Below are 20,456 nucleotides of genomic sequence, written 5' to 3' on the forward strand. Positions count from 1 at the left end.
GAGCTGCGCCCTGATCAGCTCTGATCAGGGCGCAGCTCGCCCTCCGTCGACTCTTAAGCCGGTCGCACAGAGCAGCGAGCAGCGGCGCCGACACTGCCACAGGAATCACATTATCTCAGTTGTCGTGGTAACAAAACAAAGTGTTTGTTTTCCAAGATGCATCTGCAATTTAGGCGCTTTACACCTCTCGTGTGTGTGTGTGTGTGTCAGTGTGTATGTGTGTATGGGTTCTTACTATACTGGTGGGGACCAAATCCCCATCACCACGGGGCTGAAGGCATGTTTCACACTCAAAATGTGGTTTTAGTGTCAGGGTTACAGTTGGGTCAGGGAAAGCATTATGTCCCCACGAGGATAGCAAACCAGACATGTGTGTGTGTGTGTGTGTGTGTGTGTGTGTGTGTGTGTGTGTGTGTGTGTGTGTGTGTGTGTGTGTGTGTGTGTGTGTGTGTGTGTGTGTGTGTGTGTGTGTGTGTGTGTGTGTGTGTGTGTGTGTGTGTGTGTGTGTGTGTGTGTGTGTGTGTGTGTGTGTGTGTGTCAGTGTGTGTGTGTGTGTGTGTGTGTGTGTGTGTCAGTGTGTGTGTGTGTGTATGTGTGTGTGTGTGTGTGTGTGTGTGTGTGTGTGTGTGTGTGTGTGTGTGTGTGTGTGTGTGTGTGTGTGTGTGTGTGTGTGTGTGTGTGTGTGTGTGTGTGTGTGTGTGTGTGTGTGTGTGTGTGTGTGTGTGTGTGTGTGTGTGTGTGTGTGTGTGTCAGTGTGTGTGTGTGTGTGTGTGTGTGTGTGTGTGTGTGTGTGTGTGTGTGTGTGTGTGTATGTCAGTGTGTGTGTGTGTGTGTGTGTGTGTGTGTGTGTGTGTGTGTGTGTCAGTGTGTGTGTGTGTGTGTGTGTGTGTCAGTGTGTGTGTGTCAGCATATGTTATTTGAATGTATCTTTAGCTCGTTTGTGAGACGCTGTGTTTACAGGATAAAGGTGTTTGTTTCAGCAGCTGAAGACGTGTTAAAGCATTTTTCATGTCGTCTCGTGCTTGTTGTAAATAAAAGCGACTGTTGTCTTATTAGAGTAACACCTTCTAAATGCGACAGCCCCAGGTAGAGCTCCCTTATGGACCGAGTGTGGAACATGTGCTTGATGAGATGCCTTCCTCGCTTTCATTTACAGCTCTCCTAACGAACATAAGTCTCATCGTCTCTACCTACGCGAACACGCCTTTCTCTTTCTGCCCTCGAGTTACCGTCGCCCAGTGTCCCACGCAGCGAGCATATGTTTATGTGCGTGATAAGGTGGTTATAGCGAGCGAATGTCTCTCTTATCCGCCCGCTGTTGGCGTGTAAACCTCCGTGTGAGCATCTTAGAAGGACTCGCACTTAGACCCGGATTAGGCCTCGGATTCCTTCACATAAAGCACACAGAGACCTTCATGAGGCCTAATCTGGAAGGACGGGCTCTGAAAGGGCCTGAATGATAAAAAAGGCAGCTGCATGTTTCACTGAGATACAGCGGTGCAGTGTTGTAGACATGAACCAGCCAGTCTCCCACACGTGTAAACGGCTCTAAACAACGACGAGATTGCATAAAAAGTGCAAATCTGCCTAGGAAACCACTTGTGCTGAAGAAAATCTCTTCCTCAACTCACCTCAGAGCCTTCTGCAAATAATCTCAGCATGCAGCGCAGAGATTGAAGCATTCAGATGCAGAAGTCACACAAACGTCTTCTTAGATTCAAAAACAGCAGTGTGTGTGTGTGTGTGTGTGTGTGAGCACAACCGAATAAAGCCAGTCACATTGTGTATTAACAGTGAAAGACTGCGCGCTGTGATGAAAACGACTAAACGGTTTTAGCCGAAACGTTTAATCACAGGAACTGTGCTGAACTCGAGTCTCTGCAGCAGCCTGACTTCTCCTTTTCCACTGTCGACCACATTTAGTCCTTCTAACAGGCACCAGATGCACGTGAACGCCTCAGGCACAGGCTGCATTTTAGCCACATGCTAATCACCTCTTAGATCAGCTCTCTTGGGCCTCGGTCACACGTGTACTTGGAAAGTAGTTGCTGGGTGAAATCAGTCGTTGCTTCGGTTACTTTGTCTGCAATAACTCGCCAGCAGAAGTAAAAGTGCTCGGCGAGCAATATGCAAGAGTTTGCAGCCAATCAGACAATTTTACTCCAGCAGCCGGTGGTTGGCAGATGGTCGCCGATGGCCTTATGGGCATTTTGGCCTCACGGTTCTTTGGTTTAAACTTTTCCTTTGGGCTTCATGTACCGGAGTAATTATAAACGCTGTTTCGTGACAGATTTGAGAGAAAACAACAAGGGCGGATGTCTGGTGCATTCTACATACTGAACTACAGCTGCTTTTTAACAAAAGACTATAAACAAGGAGAAAAATGATAAATACCCACATAAAGCAGCATCGTTTGAACTGACAGATTTACTGAAAGTACCTCTACTTTGAAACAGGCATGAAGGGGAATCGGGGCCTTCCAGCGGTTCGTTTGAGCTCGGATCACATCAGCTTGTTTATATGGAAGTTGTACCTGTTTTGCATGACTGTACATGCCCGAAGGTGAAAGCTTTATGGCCGAAAAGCCTGTCAGAGAATTTCTTTGAAACTCGAACATCTTTGAGCTTTTTGTTTAGCATGTGGCTAAAACGTAGCCTCGGTGGTTTGTTGGTGATCGGGTGGTTGAGAGGTTAACAGAATAAAAGCTCCTTTGGGGATTCTTTTGTTTGATGGCTGCACGTTTCAGCTCAGCGATAGCTCCCTAAATTGGCACTGAGCCCCAATAACTGAGCAAGCCTCGCCCGAAGGACGGCTTTTTCCAGAGCACCAACTTCCTTCGAGGACATCGAGGCAGACTTTCTGTAATTTCAACAAACGCACTACGCAAGGACACAGAGGCTTTCCGGAGACATTTAACCCCTGGGCCTCCAGCCATTCTCTCCTCCTGAGAGCGCAGGTTTATCCCGGGCTTTCGCACAGACACTCACATTTTCCCCAACGGTCCCCCCAGCCTTCCTATCCCCCGTCTTAAGACACGCGGCTAAGTCGGGGCTAAGCCATAAAACGCCCTCCCGGGAGGGCGGATCGACCAAATGCCACCTCTCCTGGCAGGCCTCGCAGGTAAGGTGTAATTGTGCCGGCGGAGTACTCTCCGAGCCAGCACTCTGTCCTATTAGACACAGAGATGAGGAGTGGATTTTCAGGGCCAGGCTGGGAAAGCTGCTTCGGTCAATCCTCCCTGCCGCTCAGCATCGTAGTCTGATCCTCGAGCCCAGCCCTTACTTCACGTTTCTACCTGTTTTGCTGGTTCTTGACAAGACGGGATTTGGTCCTTTGTCTTCCCTGGCACTGCCTTTTTTCATCTTTTGGAGAGAAGGGCAAAGCGAGGATGAGGGATTGAAAGTTTGTGGAGGAAAGTTTTTGGAGGACGTTTCTGGATTATGTTCACAAGGCACAAGCTGCTCACAGTGTGAACATGGCACATTGTCAATGAGATCTATTTCCATGACGATTATTTTTATACTCCAACAATCAGGGAGCCGACAGCACAGTACCACAGGAGGAAAAACAGTCCTTCTTCCAATTCGATACACACTCGGTAACATTTTAGCTGTAAATACTAACAAAGCCATGAGGGAGAATATAGTGACAAGATATCAACCTTCCTCCCGTTGCCGCTCAGCTGAGTGTCCTGTTGAGTTGTCAAGAGCGAGAGCGGCAACCCTCCTCCCGATTCGAATCGGACTCGGCTCTCCACTGTTCAGTGTTGCGGTAAATGCAACATCTGATGGCTTTCTGAAATCCAGCGTGTTGGACAGGTGAGACGCTGCAGCCGGCGTCGCTTTTGAGATGCGAGTTAGCGCCGTGTCACCCTTCCCCATCTGTAAGCCTTCAGCGCGGTACGGCGGGCGCTCGCATGTTTTTGACTGCATTAAAAAGTCTTGTAAAAAAAAAAAAAAGAACATTTGTGCAGTCTATCGAGAATATGGCAACTCAACAGCAGATTTGGAATTTGCTGCTATATTCAGTGTCACTATTTGACTCGGTGTTTGGCAGACTGGAGCAGGGTGCAGATTGAGAGACAGTGTCACAGGGAGAGGGAAATGTCTTGCCTCCTTCATCTGCCATTTACACTGCTCCCACTTATTGCTTCCCTAAGCTTTTCCCCCCTTTGTTCCAACCTGAAAGAAAGCATCAGTCGCATCCACCTCCTGCTTTACATAGCGTCCCTGACAGGCTCTGTCAGATACATCAGTGCGTTTCGGAGCGTACGACTCGTCTCCCGACGCCTCGCTCGCTGCTCAGTGGGCTGCTGGAGGGCTTTTTGCGAGACAGAAGGGCTCGGCTGCAGAGCGGGGCGAGAGCCAGGCGTCTCGATGATTTTTTCGGGGTGCATCACCATCTCTCTGCAAGTGCCAAGCGCGCACCGAGGCCGTGCCATTCGCTGTAGAGAGCGTGCGACGGGGGCACGCCGTCCTCCCTCTCTTCCAGGCTTCCTCGACGAATCTGGTTGCCACATTAAAGACAAACGCCGCGAATAAAATTGTAATTCAGCGAAGCTGTAATGAATGCAGCGAAATGGTTGTCTAGTGAAACATTTTGTGAACTCGATTAGAGGTGCTAAACCATTTATTCACAAAGTCTGTTATTGCAGACATAATTTGTGTGGCAGCACAGTTTACCTAATTTTATTTATGAATCCCCTGGTCAGTGTTGCTTCTACGTGAACGAGCGCCAGCGCGCGGGCCATCTAAGGAGGAGGAAACGCGGAAATGCTGTCAGGAGCGTCTCACGATGAATTAACCTGTAAAGCTGCTTTGCTCTCCCTCTGCCCGTCTGAATTAACACCCCATCGCACTGATCAATGGATCCCCGCTAACAGCGTTAGACGTTTTGTTTTAAAATACCAGTGCCCAGCTGGTGACTCCTCGCACTCATCTGTTTGTCTCTGCTGCCGGTTCCTGCCTCCCTCCATCCTTTTCTCTCTCACTGTGTTTGTTTTCCAGGCTGGAGGGAGGGGTGCGCTGGTGGGGCTGGGTATTTGGCCCGCATCCTAGGTATCACATATCTGACCGTATTTCAAGCCCAAATGAAGCATGTTAAAAAAATCCCTCTTTCACTTTAAAGGTCAGACATTAGTGCTGGTAAAAATTGATCTGTGGATTTATGAATTTAGCCCCGTTGTTGGGGCTCCTTTGTAATGGAAGATTCAGTGGGGGAAGCTTAACATTGCATTGTTTTGCTTTGACAACGCAGCCACGAGAGCCCGTGCAGCTGTTCCCCGTGCTCACAATGGCAGATTAATTAACACAATCATGTGGCGCTGGCTCCAGCTCAACAGCCAGGTCTGCTCAGGGATAGATAGGTAAATCCTATACATGCTTTTCCAGGCTAGCGCCAGGGCTGGTGTGATGCTCCGCCACGGCGCCGTAGATTTGGTCATCGACTGGTCAGCTGTAGGAATGAAATGGTTTGCTAATTGCGCTGATGTTGGAGGGTGTGTGTGCAGTTTATTTCCCTGAAATCATTTCAGTGGATGCAGAGAAAGTAAAGAAGCCATGCGTGCATGTGTTTGTGTGCACGTGTGTGCATGTGCATGCGTGCGGCCGCTGCCATTAGATGGAGCTGTTCTAATTAAGATTCTGCCGGCCGACCTGTCTCTCTTACTTACTCTTACTCTTACTTGCCTGACATTTTAAACTGTCTATTATGCCGCTTGGCTTTCAGGTGCAATGCTGTGTAAATGGCAAGTCAAAAAATTATGTATCTTTTACATACAGTTATCCATCAGGGAGGCAGCGGGGTGGGGGAGGGGGGGCTGACAGATCGGGCCGGCTTTTTAAATTATTACAGGACTCTGTGATCTTTCTCCATTGATTATATCACTCTCTCTGCTGTCACTCTGTTCTCTCTCCCTCCTTATTTTTTATTTTTAATACTTCGTCACCCTCCGCCGCGCACGCACGCGCACCTCTCCTTCGTGTTTCGCACGAGCATGACCGCAGTTTGTCAATATTTTACCCTTGGCCCATCCCCTGTGTTGATATAATGATCACTTAACAGTCAAGAGTAAGGCGAGGAGGAAATTAGGGCGTCGGCAGCAGAGAGGACAACAACACTGAAGCAATTATGTTTCTTTCAGCCCAAGCATTCTCACGTTAATGAAATCCCTTATCGTTAGGGGAAGAGGAAGGTGGGGAGGGGAGGACAGGTGCACGAAATGTACGTTGTTCATTTATCTTATTCTCTGAAATGAACGGAAGGAGCGCTGAGAATAATGCAGAGATAAAGTCCGGGCAACAAGTGTGCGTAGTATTTTTTTCTTATAGCTGGCCCTGCATTTTGCGGTGAGAGGGAGGGAGGAGAAAGGAGTTTGTGAGGCAGATGAATGAGAAGGAAGGAGGAGGAGGAGGGGGAGGGCACGGTGTATCACACGTTAGCATCTTCCTAAAGGACAAATCGAAGACGTTCCCCAGGCTAACATTTGAAGTATTTACCTTCCTGCTAAACGGCTGCCCTTTCCTCTGGAGATGAGATCAGTCGGTCCCGGAAAGTTTCACACATCCGGCTCAAAGCGTTGCATCCAAAACGGGAGTCATCAGCAGCTCCAGCGCATTTCTTTCTGCTTCATTTGTAAGATATTCCTATTAAATACAGTTTTCCATGTGTAGTGCACCTGTGGGGTGCAGAGCGGCCATCTACCCACCGGCTCCTCCAATCTGCATGGATGGATGGGTCAAATTTCCACAGTGTCGTCAAACTTCAGGAGCTCATTTTTTAATTGCGGGTTTGATTTAAGTACATTTTTGGAAAATGTCAGTTCTCTATTCAAAAAGTTCACTTTATTACCCCGACTCCAGGAAATGTGTATACTGAGGCGTTAAGCAGCGCCACCTGGTGGCTGGAGGTGTTATTAACTGTAAAAAACAACAGTGGGAACGGTTCATCCGGAAATCCCGATGAATAAAATGTGATCGTACCTCTGCTTTGTTGGATTTTTCCGTGTCGGCGTGTTTGCGATGTCGTGCCTTCACTGGTGTTTCAGAGGTCAGAGGAAAAAACGATGTTTGCACCAAACAGTGAATATTTCCCGCTCGTCAAACGATCACTAAAGACAGTGGCCTCCGCCTGTGTAACCCGCGACAACAGCTGCAGAGGCCCTGACTTCCTGTGGTGACAGACAGCGAGGTAAACCGCCCCGACGGTGGAGGAATACAACCACAACGCGCTAGTTCTACTTACTGTTCGCTGAAGTGAGAGGATCAACTAAAAGTATTTTGAAATAAACATGGTAGACTTTTGGTTTTACTGCAGAATGGTGGACCTCTGAATGGTGTTTATTGTGTCCCCTGTGCCAGGATGAGCTGTGAGGCAGTTATTAGACACCTCCAGACAGATCCTGGGGTGGAGTGTTTGAAAGATGGAAGCACTCGAAGAGACCAGAGTGAGGAAGGGACGAAGGTCGGAATAAAAACTGAGTGAAGGGAGAATATCTGGCATTGATATCGCCGTGATTTGATGATTAGTGATCTGGATGGACTGGGAGGGTCGGGGAACCCTCATGGTCTGAAGCTTGTTAGAAAAAAATCATAAAAGTTTTTCCGTCACCAGACGGCTCAGCGTGAAGTCCAGAGGGGCAGCAGGTAAATACTCAGCAGCCTGCTTTGTTCACTCGGGTGCAGAGCATGGACCAGTGTGACTTTCATATTACAGGGAATAAACCAAATAAGAAAGCTCCAGCTTTAAGACTGTCACTCTGGGTTTTCACGCTCCGGACTCCAGAAGTAAAAACATGAGTCAAAACTGAACGAATCAGAGTGGAGAAAACACAGCGTCCTGCGCTCTCTATTCAGACTCAGACTTTGTAGGTGTGTGAAACAGGACGCGACCTCTCGGTGCCGCCGTGTGACGAGGCCTCGGATGAGAACAGGCTGGTGTTCCTTATGGTCCGGTTATTCCGGATTAAAGCTTGCCCGGTGTCCTTGCAGCATTCATGTCTGAACCAGCTCAAAGTCAAATATTTGTATATTTGGGGCATTTGTTGCTTCTTTTGCAAAGGTGTTATGTAAGTGCAGTTATCAGCACTGACAGATGTTGCTGTGGACATGATTTATTTCAGCTCTGGGAGTGCCTCTTAAAGACCAGGTGAGGATTTTCCAGAGTTGGATACCGCGGGGATGCCGTTGCATAGAGAAGTAAATTCCTCGGTCCTCGTTAGCTGTTGCCGGTAGAAGTGTTGAACTGCGCTGACGCTAATGTCTGCTTCGGGCCGCTGCGCGAGGCTTCTCTCCGTCACTCCTGTAAAGGAAAGCTATCTGATTGAAAACAGATCTGGGACACTGGGGGGGCTGGCCCTAGTTCGTTGGATTTAATGACCCATTTCCTCAGCTGCCTCATGCCACAAGCAGTTAAACGACAGTCAGGGTGCCCAGAGGTCCCTACCGTAGGGCCGGGGGGAGTACCGAGTACACTAGCGTAGAGACAGAGTGAGTAATTGAGAGCGACATACCCTGGCTACCAGGCAGCAAATCAAAGCCCATTTCCCCAGCAGGAAGTTAACTACCATCCACCGTCGTCTCGAGTCAGATGTTCAACACATTCTTCGAGTTATTCTGCTATCGAGGGCTGGAAGTCACTTCTCCCAGTGTGGCTGCAGAACGTGCGTCCAGCACATAGACCGGTCCCAGATAAATTCAGAGGTCTCACTTTCAGCAGCTGCAGCTTTTCTGTGGAGGATCACAGGACTTTCTTTCACCTTTCAGAATGAGGGCATGCTGAAACAGCACATCACTGACATGCAGCTTAGACTCCAGCTACAGCTGTAGACCTGTGATTTTGATTTATGCCCTTTGGAGTAATATACAGCGCTCAGCAGGTTTATTAGACCGCTTCACAAAAATGTTAGAAATCTGTCAGAAATGTGTTTAAATTTCTGTGGTTAGGATTATTCAACACATAACAAACTGAATTCACGTCTTTGTACCTGAATTGGAGCTGACGCTGGACGTCTGTCCGAAAATGAACCAAGCAGAACATTCAAACACTGATTTTCCTGTTCAGGTAAATAACGGTAATTTGGCAGCAATAATAATAATGCCTTACTATTTTATTCAGCTTCTTAGTAAAACAGTTTGAAAATTAATGGATAGCAGCAATAATTATAGTTTAGTATTAAAAACATCGTCGTGACTGAAGAGCTGGCACAGACGCTTTTGGATTAACCGCTACACAAACAAATTACACATTTGAATTTTACTGTGTAACATGGAGCTGGAGCCTCAATCCGGAGAAAACATTGCACACCTCTTCCTCTCGACTAATAATGGCGAGTGGATGGAGCGAGAGGTGGAGCCAGCAGTGGTGCTGTACGCCCGCCTGCTGCCCCGCCCTGATCTCGGCTCTGTTTTTTATTTTTTTCATTCAGGTCACATAAAACTTTAATAGAAACAAAAACACGCACAAAAACAAACGCAAACAGCACGTCAGACACATTCAACGCCATCACAGGCTGGTTCAAGATGGCCGCCGGGTTGGTGGCGCGCTCCTTTATTGGCTTTGCTGACATATTTCACTTCTCTTTGCAGGCAGCACCGTCTGTCCAAATGTAAAACTTGAAAACATGATGATGGCTTTTTATTAAAAAAACGTTTTAATTTTTATTTTCCTCTTCCTGTTAAAAGGGAGTTCTTCCTCCCCACCATCACCAGGTGCTGCTCATCGAGGGTTTTCTGAGTGAAAGGTAGTTGTGAGCTGTCGCTGTGTAACATTCAGCTGAAGAGAAGCGACAGATGCAGAGCAGATGTGCCTTTATTAAATATATTTTTGAACCTTCCCGTGTGATCCCGAGCTGCACTGTGTCACTAACGTTTCAGTGCATGAAACAGTTTAATGGATCCAAAATATTCCCTTTAACACAGAGATGCAAACGACACGGTGCCGTTAAACACACGTCAGAGGGTGTCGATGCGACCTCGCCGTGTTCGGGCAGCGCCGTCGAGTCTAACGATTAACCCCCTCGACCTTCCGTGCAGCGACGGTGCTCGAGGACGGACCTCGACAGACAGAGACGCCAAACTTCCTCCGCCACAAACTTCTGTCCTATCAAGCTAACGATCAATTATTAACGTTCGCAATCCTCAGCCTCGATGCGGTTGCTCGGATATAGAAAAGCAGGCAATTACGCGCTACTCTGTCTTTTGGGTTTTGGCCGCCTCCGTCTCCGGCCCGCGTCTGCCTCTCCGCCCGTTCAGCTCCCCTCTATAAATATAAAACAGCTAGCTCCTCTTAGCACACCACAACTTCTCTCACTGCAGATATCCAGATCCAGATTAATTTGTAATTAGTCTTGAGTTGTTGAGCCTCTGAAAGATAAAGGATTCCAGCTCCCGTTCTGTTCGCCCCAAACACTGACGATCACTTAAAAAGAACAAACGCTCTCGCTCTTGATAAAAATAGCTTAAGCTTGGACTTATTTGTTTGGCGACAAATGCCAGACACATATGTCTGAATGGCTCGGGTGATGCTAGAGCAGAGAATAAATGAGTTGGTCTATAATAAAACTCGTCATTGTGTCTCTTTTGTTAAAAAAAGGAAGGGGGGTGTTAACTCTTCATCGGCTGAGCGAGGGCTGGAGTTTGTCAGAAAAGTCGTCCTTTGGCAGGTGGTGGATCTGTTTTTAAGGTGGTATGAGTGTAAAAACAATGCATTAGAGTAGATTTGAGTCATTTAAGAGGACAGGGGGTGCACGCAGGGGGGCGAGGGCTGCTTCAGTCTATTAATAGTTGAGTCATCAGTGCCTCAATGTTCCGAAATGGCAAATTGTTAGATCCCCAATGGTGATTATTACTTGCTGTCAATGACCTTCATAACAAATTAAAATTATGCGACTGGGACAGAGCGTGCTCTTTAATAGGCGTTATGCATGGGATTGTGTGTGTATGCATGTTACTCTGTGCATGCAAATGTGTGTGTGCTTTGTATGCGGGCAGCCTGTGGTTGCAGGCCTGTAGCATTTGAAAACTGGGCATTTGTCTCATTTATTCTTAAAGTGTGGCTCTCTCTGTGGTGGTCATTGTGTCACACACACGCGCACACACACACACGCGCACACACACACACGCACACACACACATGCAAGGCAAGGTGTGTAAATCTTTTTATTTCATTTTCTGAGACACTCGACAAGTTCATAGAAGAGGAAAAAGGGACGCGTCCTTGGTCTGTGGATTTACTGCCTGACCGGGCTCTGGTCTCCGTGACTCACGCGCACGTATGTATGCGTGCGTGGCGAGCAGCAGATTTACCCGCCATCGCTGCTCCTCCACAGAGACCTTGTTAAAAGTGCTCGTCCCTCGTGGTAATATATGTCTTTAAGTGCGCATTTATGCTCCCGAGCTATCGATCACTGCACATCCCTCACCAGATAATTACTCCACCTTAATATGCATCCTTAATGAGGCCTAATTGATTCGTTTTCATTGATGGAGAATAACGCCACTAATGGCTGCGGTGTGTGTACAGTATGGACTCTGACCAGTGGCAGATGGATGGAGGGTGGGATGGAAGTGCTGCGACTGAGTTTGATGATTGGCCTATTGTGCCCGCTGTTGATTTAGCGTGCTCGGGAATGAATAGGAAATCAATGGCGGCTTAGGGAGGAGTTCTACTTTATCCAGCGTTAAAGAGACAGCGCGTTCAACAGGGTGGCTGTCGTAGGTGGCGGGAGGTGGAGAGGGGCTCGCACCGTCAGCTTTCTTTGACTGCTCGGCTTTTATGTCCCGCCGTGGCCTCTCTTCTGGTTTTCTCGTCTTTCCTGTCTTCCTCTGCCTTCCCAGCTTCCTCCTCTTCCGTCCTGTCATCTTCCCGTTTTTCCCTCTTGTTTCTAATCATCTTGTTTCCATTTTAACTGCTTTGTTCTGCCACGTGCCGCTATTTTCATTTCACTCTGTTTTTATCGCTCTTTCCACCATCGTGTGCGTTCTGCCCTTTTTCCTTTCCTTTCCTTTATTCCTTTCCTTTCTCAGTAAAAGACAGCAGCCTAGTCATCCTTCACTAATGGTAACCACACCACTTCCTGCCAACACAGACTGAGAGGGGGCATGATGAATATACACCCTGATTATTATAGCATTACACACACAAACGCGCACACACACATGTTGGAGTGTGTGTGTGTCTACAAACACACATTAGTAACTGCTTTTGTCTTCTTGTCCTAAAAGACACCTACCTCTGTCCCCATCTGCCTTCTGTGCTCTCATGCATGCATGCAGACAGTGGTGGACAGCACACACACACACACACACTCATAGACCCTCAAGCATCATCCACAGCCTCTCAACGGGGCTATGATCACCCTGCTAGAATGATAAAGTTACTGAGACATCAGTGCTCCCTCAGACATTTCTGTGTGTGTGTGTGTGTGTGTGTGTGTGTGTGTCTTTTTCCAATGCTCTTTGAAGCCTGAAACAGACTTGAGTAGGGGGGAAACAAAGGTGGGCCAGTGCCAGGGAGAAACTTATGGCACCGTTCCTCTGCTCGTAGCCGGGCAGAGGCATAGCCTTTACTGAGGGAGAGAGCCACCTTCTGTCAGCTGGGGGGGGGTTAAAAAGAGAAAGCAGGGGGGAGAAGGCTCCTTTTAACACCCTCGGGAGTCACCTGCTTCCTTACAGGTTTTTTAGAATACACGTCCTTCATGTCTGAGGGGTTTTGGAGGAATCACCGTCGCAGCAGAAGATCAGAAATCATTCAGAAGTGCTTCAGACAAACACACTTCCACACTGCCAGCCTTTCATTACCACCTATCTCTCCTCCATCCTCGCTCCTCTCCTCGTTTTTCCTCCTCCTCCTCCTCCACAACTCCAGTCTTAGTGCGGGTGTTCACTAATAAATATAAATGTTTGTGATTAGCATCTCTGCAGCACAGGTGCATGTTTGTTGCGAGGGGAGGCTTGTTCATTAATTTTCAGCCATGAAAAGTGCAGCGCGCCATGAACGCAGAGTCCAAATCGCACACACTGATAAATGAACGCACAGATTGTTAATGTACCATTGTAAGGCTGCTGCCTCCACCAGCTCTGAAAAAAACACAGAAAACAGGGCCTGCTGCCAAAAGCAGGGCTGAGTGCGCACACACACACACACACACACACACACACACACACACACACACACACACACACACACACACACACACACACAGGCTGAGAGGTGTGGCAGGTCGACATTCAGCTCAAAGCAGCTTCTTTATCCTTATAGCAGCTCGGGATTATTTTCATTATAATGTAGGACCCCCCCGCCTCCCCCAGACTCTGATTCGGTGAACCGGTTTCTGCAGCCATGTGGACCGGGCCTCACAGATTTCAAAAAACATGCTCAATAATCCTCAAAGTGTTCTTCCTGCCCCCGTCCTGATGGTCGCCGCGGTGGTTTCATACGTGGATTAACCCCCGCGGGTCTCTGCGGACGCAACATGTCGTGTGCGCATTATCAGAATTACCGCCTCCTGCGTAGTTTAATTCGATAATGTGCTCGAATGTTAAAAAAAAAAATGCATCGTCAATATGTGTTTTTGGAGATACAGTTCATTCGCGGCGAAGACGAGTAAACAAAGAGAAAGCGAATAAAATGGGCTGTTTTTCAGGAGCTGCAAAAATGTTTTATTAGGGGAGCGCCGAACACCTGCCTTAAAATGTCGTTTCAACATCTCCCGAATGCCATTTTGCTTAATTGACTTGGAAATGGCCCAAATGTATTGCTGAATGCGGTCTAATTAATATTAATAATAAATGCCATTATTAACATCAAAGAACATCTGGTGCCCCTGTTTACCCCACCGCCTTATATGTAACACACTCTGCTGCTGTTTGGATCTCACAAACACCGCATGTGTGTGTGTGTGTGTGTGTGTGTGTGTGTGTGTGTGTGTGTGTGTGTGAAAGCCTAAAACCTCAACGAACTTCCTTCTCTGCCTCCTCCCTCCTCGGCGGCCGAGCGAGGTCAGAGCAAGAGGTGAGGATGGCAGGGAGAAAACGGAGCGCGGTCGCTCTTTCCCGGCCTTCCTCCTCTCCTCTTGGTCCAGACCCGGTTGCTGTAATACCTCGGAGACGTCTCTGATCCCGGGTGTATTCCCACGGCAGCAGGAAAAACACGGCGTACGTGCGCATTAAGAGAGAGAGGCGCTCCTCTCGGTGCTCATAAATCACGGGCCGAATAACTTTAATCTAAAATTTCATTTAGTAGTGGTTGTCAGGTGGTAAAAGGAGGGGCATAATGCAGTGGTGTTTAATGATAATTGGTGTTTGGTTAATAAATTCTGCAAGTTCAGATTACGTTCTAGCTGTGGCTGGAGTGCTAGCATCAGCAGTGTAACTAAACCTCAAATTGATTAACTCGCATGAACCAGACGCTCACAAAGATGGCAGTGGTCCAAATAAAAAAAAGAGGAGAAGAAGAAGAAGAAGAATGAAGAGGAGGGGAGGGGTGTGAGAGAGAGAGAGCGAGCGAGCGAGCATCAGGCCGGATGGTGTTGTGTTGCTCTGCTGTAAGGAAATCAAGTCCCCCCGGGCGCATTTTTAAAAGCCTAATGCCTTTCAAATGATGTCATCACGTTTTACTCTCTCTCCCCGTCTCACCCAATCTCTCTTAATATCTTTCCCCTTTTCAAACTGTTTCCGCCACCCCCAACACACACACACACACACACACACACACACACACACACTGGTCCTCCCCTCAATCAGTTATTTGGCTGCAGGGAGAGGCCGCCGGGCTTCGACGGGAGTCACGTGACACATTAGAATAATGGCCGAGCAAAAAGCAAAACATCTTGTGTTTTTATGACTGATGTGCTTTTTTTCTCCCCCCCCCCCCAGTTTTATTTCCTGAAAGTGATATCATACTAATCAAAACCACAGAGCGTTTAGAGTGCAAAGTGTGATTGAAAGAGCGCCATTAAGGAACTGCCAGCACCCCCCCTCGCCTGCCGCCATCCTCCAACCTGCACCCCTGGCATCACACACGGCCTCTGCTTTTATTTTCATGTTGTTGATGATTTTTTTTCCATTAATGGGAGCTGGGTGTGGCCACTGTCCCAGGGGCACACACACACACACACACACACACACACACATCAGTTTATATCTTTGTCAGTCAGTTGCTGTGCTGCCTCCTCGGTGGCGTATCCCCCTCAGTGGCGATGCTTCGGTGGTGACGTGCGGTCAGAAGGGAGTGAGGTGTCTCTCACACACACACACACACACACACACACACACACACACTGAGTCAGAGGGGAAGTGTGTGTGCGTGAGTGTGAGTGCAGCCGACAGCAGGCAGAGTGACTGATACTCAGCCTGCCTCCCAGATGGCCTGCTCAACTCTGCTCCAATCTGATCTCGGAGCCTTTGTTCTGGCATGTTCCATTACGCCGCCGTGACACCAGTAAAGGCAGAGGGGAGAGGAGCTGGTCTCAGATCAGATACAGCTGAATTATACATGTATTTCTCCTTTTTCCCCCTCTGTGATATTCTTGTAGGAGCACAGTCGCAGCGCTGCGTTTGTCATGTTTCTTCCTGGGGTGGAGGCAGGAGAGGGCTCACGCATGCAAACCACAGAAGAAGAAGAAGCGGCGCGTCGAATGTTTAATGAAAAAGAATAAAAACAGATTTTCATATGAATTATGATCATTTTGGCTGAAATCAAGCTCAGCACGAGCCTTTGACACAAGAAACGCTTCAACATTCTTAGCTGTTCTCGACGAGCAGCGGGGCCAGCGGAGGGTTCGCTGCCCGGTAGGACACTCGCTGTGCTGACATGAAGAAATAAAACTGTGACTGTGGTTTAGCTCGCAGTGACGGCATGATGATGTTCATCTTTCTCCATCTCGGATCGTTAAGAGTAACCAACCTCACCGGTCGGTCTCAGAAAACTGGCCAGCCGAGCCATAGGACGCACGACACCAGTAACCTATCAGGAATAAGCTGCCACGCAGCCTCCCACCACCAGCCGGCAGCACCTCTCTCTGTGTGTGAGCGTCATCTGAAGCCAAATACGACAATGAGGGGCAGATCAGACTGCGAAACCCGTTTCTCATTGGCTAACGATCTACCAATCACAAGTCTGTAGCCAACCCTCCTCTCGCACACCGAGATCAACAAAACGTCCAAAACAGGCTTTGCATTTTATCCAGAGGACCTGAAATGAGAGAGGTCAGAGGTCAGGGCAGGACTTTCTGCAAATGCAGCTATCGCCCCCTGGTGGTCGCTGAAAAGACTGGTGGAAAATCGGATTCCTTCGCCTGATGTGAAAAAACGAAGCTTTCCTGCTGCTGACAGCAGAGATGTCTGCAGCGAGTTTTGTGTGTTCAGACCAAACAGGAAGCTAAGATTTGAGCTCAGGTGCAAATCTGTGAGAAGGAGAAGAGTGTCAGTCAAAGTTTCAGGTTGGGTAGAAAAACCTGAAAAACAGAAAAAAAATTTTCTGTGTAGTTTATTTTAAAATGTTAACATGCAGAAATTCTCCTTGTTAACACAAATGGCTGACTTTGGTGTCAGAATGTCACAACACCTGCACAGAAGCGACCAAATGTCTGAGCAGGGAAGTGTAGTTTTTGTGATTGTAGTCCTGTTTACAGGCTCACCTGTGACCGTCGCATTAATGTCGCGTCACCAACAGAAAATCTTTGCATGAAGAGAAAAAAATCAATACTCAGACGACAGTTAAGGCGGGGTGTCAACAGGCGGCCTGAGCCCCCCCCCGCTGTGAACAGCGATGCCTAATATACGGCGTGACCTTCAAAATGTCATAAATGTGTTGTGCAATAAAGTGTCAATATTTGTGGTTATATGGAGCCGGCTGACTTTTACAGTAATTGGAACAGCCGCATTAAAGCTGCGGATCAGCCGACTGATTAAAGACACGCAGGCCGGACGCTCGTCACGTGTGTGCATGTCACACGCCTCTACAGCCCGACGTACCTCTGTGTGCGCTCTGTGTGTGTGTGTGTGTGTGAAGCCCATTTATTATTGAAGGGCTGTTATATGCCAGGAGAGCACACTCTCATCCTCTCAGTAGTGTGTCTTCCTCTTACAGGAGCACTATTAACCCTGACACACAAGGACACGTCTGTGTGTGTGTGTGTGTGTGTGTGTGTGGGGTCTGGTGTTTTTCCTGCTTCTAATCTGTGTTTTGGATTTTTTAATTTTAGCCCCATCTGGGGTGGGCAGGTGGGCCAGTGTCTGCTACACGATGCCGGGAGTCTTTGCCAAAAAGGGATCTGTACAGTAGACCACTCAAAATATGTTTATGAGTACGGCTACAGTATGGTGCAGACCGAGTGCTGGGGGGGATTTATATAATTATTTCCTCTTTCCAGGACGGCACACATAACAGGGAGGGTGCAGCTGATGGAGAAAATTATAATTCCACCTCCCACGTGTTACGCTCCAAACTCTGAACATATACATGATATACATGTCAGTCATATAAGGAGCGCTGTGAAAACTTCATATACCAAAAACACTTTTGGTTGTTGTTGGAAACTGAAATCTGAGGCAATGTTTGAACCTGAATATGTAAAAAACCCCTAAAGCCTAAAACTGTGACGGCTCTTTATCGCCCTGCTGTTACACTAAAATAAGCTATCTGGCTTTTTTCATGTGGTGCTTTAATTATGACTGAGAAAGTATTTTTTTATTTATGTGCCAGTCTGATAAATCTTACATATAAAAAAGAGGTGTTGCAATCTTAACACGTGCACATTTTTGTACATAAAAATAAATGCAGCAAATGAAAGTGAAATGAGCAAGATGAAGCTAAAGCACGGTCGTGCAGACGGTCTCCGTGAACACGGCGACTTTTTCTCCACCGCTTCACTTTTTTTTTTTCCTGAGGCCGGGCGGGTTCAGCGGAGCAGGACGAGGCGTCGCTTTCACTTTTTTTCCACTCGGAGCTGAAATTTTGCTGAAACACATCCGAGCCTTCAAATCCAGGAGTCCATAAATCAGTGAAAGATTACACACATGTGCGAGCGCCCGGAGGCGGCGGTTGGTGCGATTTGTGAACATGAAAACATCCCCGACACATGCACGTCTAACCCATCGAAACTCTGACCTGTGAGGCTTTTATAAACCGTCCTCTCGTGTGTTGGAATTCAGGACGTGAAAAATAAAAGCTCAAACTTTAAAGTTCTTTTTGATTCTTTCCTGTTTGTCTGTCAAACCGAACAGAACGATTATTTTCCATCTCCAAGCTAAACGTCTGAATGAGCGTGGCGCCTTGTTCCTCTCACGTGTGAGCGCAGGAAACATTAAATCCTGTGTGTGTGAATGCTGACTCAGCAGGGAGCATTAAATAAAATACAAAAACATATATATTTATAGTCATCCTCTGTTGTATTCGAGTAGATGTTGACTTTTCGGCGAGTTTTTCTGTGTGGAAATAAAATAATTTCCACGACACAAACAAACTGGTGCCTGAAATAATTCCACTGAATGCTGTAAATTTCCTGCAGATGTTTTTTTAGTTCTCCGCAGATCCGATTGGAATCCTGAAGATTCAGTCATCGGTGCTGCAGAAGTTAAACATCTGCCTTTCCAGCCCTCGCCCTGCCCCCTCTCCTCTTACTGTACGCTGAATGAAACCGTCCCGCCGTGCAGAGCGGCGGTGTCGGCGTATTGTCCCTCACAGGCTTACATTTAGGTCGCCTTTCACTTCCAGCTATGATAAATAGTGTTCAGGCTGATAGCGGCGAGGCTGGATGGACTCGTGTGTTTAGTGTCAGTGTGGAAGAGGACTTGCTGACTTGGGTCTTTCCATTCTGTAAACCTTATTTGACTCCCTGACGGGGAGCCACAGAAAAGAAAAGATTAGGCTCCTGTTAGAGACTGCTCCTCATTGTGCTCCCGTGGGTGCCTCCGTGGGTTTGATTCCCCCCCCGCACACACCCAATCATGTGCAGCAGAGAAAATAAATAACACTTACTTTCTGCACATGATGACGGCTGAATGGCGAACAGTTTAGTGTTGGTCTAGGCCGGGTTTGCCTGCCCATACACAAAGGCGTCACAGGACGCGGCATGATCCGCCGCGTCCTGTGAAACGTCGGGTTTGAGCTTTGACGAGCGGATTCATTCAGACTGAAGCAGAGCTGCCGGAGGACGTCTGCGGACGTCTATCCGGGCTGTTACAGAGACCTGATCTCTGAGCGTTTCCTGCTGGTCCAAGCGTAACAGACGTCCCAGCGGTTCACAGCTGCCGTGCCTGAAATCGCTCCAGTTTGGGTGAAAAGTGCAAGTTTGGTTGACTTTTAAATGCAGACATCGCTCAGTTTTAGGTTGATTCACTGTGTGTCCTGCTGAAGATCGTCAGAGCCTGAAGGCATGTGTGTGGATGAATTTCCACCTGCGTGGTTGTTTGTGAGGCCCAGAGTCAGATCCCCCTCTGAGGCGCCGCTGGAAGCTCCTTGACCATAAGTCAGAGCTTTGCTGTCATCATGAGAGCACAAAGAAAAATATCAAATGCAGTTTTGCACATAAACTATAAAAAAATTTAAAAAATTGAGTTAGAAAACACACAAACACTGCAGATTTTCTTTAACTCGCGAGGGCAGCCTAAATTAATAAACTATGTTTATTAATGAGTGGAGATATTTTTTCATTTTTAGATTAGTTTTTTATTTACGGCCCTTTTTTTTTAATTCTTTCATTTTTATTATTGTGAAACTAGAACACAGTGAATGAATTTAGGCCAGTTTCCTCATTTTGAGCACGTGCAGGGATTCATGACATGTTTTAAAGAAGAAATTTGAACGAATGTAAGGTCACTGCTGATTGTTTGAGTGTATATTTAAATACTTATCATATTTAAGGACTAAAGCGTGATTGAAGCCCGGCAGAGATCAGATGAATGAGTCCTGATACGAATCCTGCAGGAGTCCCGTAATTAAAGAAAACATAAAAAATTAAAAAAAGGTCCAGAATAAAAGCAGGAAGTGAATTTGGGCGTTTTGCTGTGAGATCTCGCGTTGAACCTCTAGCACGGCGACGTCCATCAAATTGTGCAGAACCAGAAAGGATATTTTTAATTTTACAGCTTCCAGATATTTATCGAGTATCTGTTGTATATTTTTCTCTGATGCGTTTCTTCTCCCGGCCTTTATACGCAGCCCACCAGTGTGGCGAGGCCGGCGTGTGCAGCGTGACGCCGACACCCTCACCTCAGATTATGCTGCTGTCAACACATTCCCAGGTTGTCGTCACTCATCTTTAGATTTGCGTTCGGGGGGTGATCGCGTTGATAACAGACTGCTGTTGCACTAAACTGTGCATCATCGTTTTTTTGGCGTGCGGAGGAAGTGACGGAGGGCGGGGTCAAAATTGTTATCACCCTATCATATCTCTGACAGCTACCTGTCAAAATCGGGTCGCAGCAAGAGATGCGAGGATATCCTGCGATGCTGAC

The 20,456-nt window shown here is 47.5% G+C and overlaps 1 protein-coding gene across 9 annotated transcripts in view; it reads left to right on the plus strand.

Annotated features, from left to right (window-relative positions):
• znf536 (zinc finger protein 536) overlaps nt 1-20,456 on the plus strand; it is a 191,108-nt gene that overhangs the window by 120,054 nt on the left and 50,598 nt on the right. The gene's annotated exons all lie outside the window — the stretch shown is intronic.

The sequence above is a fragment of the Oreochromis aureus genome, linkage group 1, assembly GCF_013358895.1.
Source record: "Oreochromis aureus strain Israel breed Guangdong linkage group 1, ZZ_aureus, whole genome shotgun sequence".
In the NCBI taxonomy this organism is placed as follows: Eukaryota; Metazoa; Chordata; class Actinopteri; order Cichliformes; family Cichlidae; genus Oreochromis; species Oreochromis aureus.